Here is a 2,724-nt window from a genome sequence, read left to right on the forward strand (position 1 = left end):
TTCCACCACTGAGATAACAAGGACCATCCTCAAGGTGAGAAAACCAATATGGTCACTTGGGCTAACCTGCTTTAGACAAAGTTTATCCTCAGAGAAGCCCACGATGTTAGGGGAAGTGCCAGAAATAACAAACAGAAGGCCAGCTGAAGAGCTCCTCAGAAGATGTGGCAGAGGAAAAGAAGATACAGAGAGCTGATACCTCAGAGGAATCACTAAAGATATCGGACACTCAATGCAAAAATGAACTGCAAAGCATAGCCAGGAGAACCTTGTAATAGATAAGGTCTTTCCTCCACTGTACTATTTGCTGAGCTTTGTAACCTGGGCCAGTAGCCACATGTTCCCAAAACCATGGTCTGTTCTACATCCTTCCATTGGAAATTGATATGCCAGTTTCTTCTTGAGGAATGATTAGGTCGTTAGGTTTCTTATTCTAATAATTAATGTGAAACTAAGAAAATCATCAAGATAATTCAAGGATTTCTTTACTCATTTTTGGCTCCTAGCTAGATACACCAAATGGAAATTGTTTTAGGACTTCCCCGGTGGTCTAGTGGTTAGGAATCTGCCCTGCAATTCGGGGGACGTGGGTTCGATTCCTGGTCTCAGAGGATGCCACGTGCTGCGGGGCTACTAAGCCCATGCATCACAACTGCAATGCCCACGTGCCCTTGGAGCCCATGCTCTGCAATGAGAAACGCCATTGTATTTAAAAACCCACGCACGACAACTAGAGAAAGCCCACATGCAGCAATGAAGATCCAGCATTGCCAAAAAATAATAAATAGATAAAAATTTTAAAAAATAAGGACTAATTCTATTTAAAAACATTGTTTTAGGTGGAAATTTCCAAGTATTTTCCTATATCTTCCTTGTTACTTGACATTATATATATAAGAAAGATAACTAAAGAGTAAGATTCAGATTGTAAATGCGGGGGTCTTTTCCTCTCTTCCTCTCATAAGTTTTTTTCAGTTTTTTTTTTTTTTTGAGGTAGAATTGATGAATGAAAATTGTCTCCCATACATTATGTACCTTGAAATAATATTTGTTTCTATAGATTTTAAAATTTTGTCTGGCCATGAAATAATTCTCAATTTTTTTTCTTTGTATCACACCCAAAAGATATCCACAAATTCTCAAAACTATTTTTTCCTTCATATTAAGTAGTTTTCTTCACTCCATTTAGCACTTTAGCAGAGGACATCCAGAATTTCATCAGGGAGTGTCAGAGATTCAAAGGGCAGTCTGAGTATGTCATTCGAGATTGGCAACTGCAATGTCAAGGATCCTTTATAGCTGACTCACAGATTTAAATTAACTGAAAGCAAGATCCTTGATATGTTATTCCCTCCACAGTAAGGTTAGCACTGTGTTTCATTGATTCTTTCAAAAAATAATTTATTGAGCACCTTCTATTGGGCTTCCCTTGTGGCTCAGATGGTAAAGCATCTGCCTCCAATGCGGGAGACCCAGGTTCGATCCCTGGGTTGGGAAGATCCCCTGGAGGAGGGAATGGCAACCCACTCCAGTATGCTGGCCTAGAGAATCCCATGGACAGAGGAGCCTGGCAGGCTATGGTCCATGGGGTTGCAAAGAGTCAGACAAAACTGAGCGACTCTTTCTTTCTATGTGTAAGACTTCTGCTTGGCACTTTGGGGCAGGAAGAAAAGAAGAAAGCAGAATAACAAAATTAAATAAGACACAGAGCCTGACCTTTAGGCCTTTACACCCTAATGAAGGACATAAATCCAATATATAAATATAATGAAGAAAAATAGTCTCAGAGAGCACCATGGCTGTGGCATTTATGGAAAGAAAAGATGACCTTCAGCAAGGCGCATCAGCTCAGTTCAGTTCAGTCACTCGGTTGTGTCTGACTCTGCGACCCCATGGACTACAGCACACCAGGCCTCCCTGTCCATCACCAACTCTCGGAGTTTACTCAAACTTATGTCCATTGAGTCAGTGATGCCATCCAACCATCTCATCCTCTGTCGTCCCCTTCTCCTCCTGCCCCCAACCCCTCCCAGCATCAGGGGCTTTTCAAATGAGTCAGTTTTCACATGAGGTGGCCAAAGTACTGGACTTTCAGCTTCAACATCAGTCCTTCCAATGAACACCAAGGACTGATCTCCTTTAGGATGGACTGGTTGGATCTCCTTGCAGTCCAAGGGACTCTCAAAAGTCTTCTCCAACACCACAGTTCAAAAGCATCAATTCTTCGGCGCTCAGCTTTCTTTACAGTCTAACTCTCACATCCAACATGACTACTGGAAAAACCATAGCTTTGACTAGACAGAACTTTGTTGGCAAAGTAATGTCTCTGCTTTTTAATATGCTGTCTAGGCTGGTCATAACTTTCCTTCCAAGGAGCAAGGCACACGTTGGGAGTCAAATTCAGAATTTTTTTAGAAGATATGGGTTTGAATGTAGCCTTAAAATGTAGGTGGAGCTTGGGTAAGCAGAGTTACAAATAGAAGGGAATTTATTCCCTAAAAAAAGCCTAACATGAGCAGAAGCTCATCTGAGAAAAAGCAGGGCCACATCCAACATTACAGAAAGTTCCACCCCAAAAGCATCTTAGTAACTATCTTCTTGAAAACCACAGCTCTCTTAAAGATCCAGAAATCTTATCTTGTGCTATCATTGTGAGACTGTCCACTTAGCTGATTCCTTCTGGATGACTCCAGTGGAATCACAAGGCTTCAGGTACACCCCCGT

At 41.6% G+C, this 2,724-nt stretch overlaps 1 non-coding gene across 1 annotated transcript; it reads left to right on the forward strand.

Annotated features, from left to right (window-relative positions):
• The first annotated feature begins 1,425 nt into the window (after positions 1–1,425).
• Positions 1,426–1,497, forward strand: TRNAW-CCA (transfer RNA tryptophan (anticodon CCA)). Its single transcript has one exon. It is a non-coding gene; the product is annotated as a tRNA-Trp (tRNA).
• Positions 1,498–2,724: the final 1,227 nt, after the last annotated feature.

This window comes from Bos mutus, chromosome 24 (assembly GCF_027580195.1).
Source record: "Bos mutus isolate GX-2022 chromosome 24, NWIPB_WYAK_1.1, whole genome shotgun sequence".
NCBI classification, from domain to species: domain Eukaryota; kingdom Metazoa; phylum Chordata; class Mammalia; order Artiodactyla; family Bovidae; genus Bos; species Bos mutus.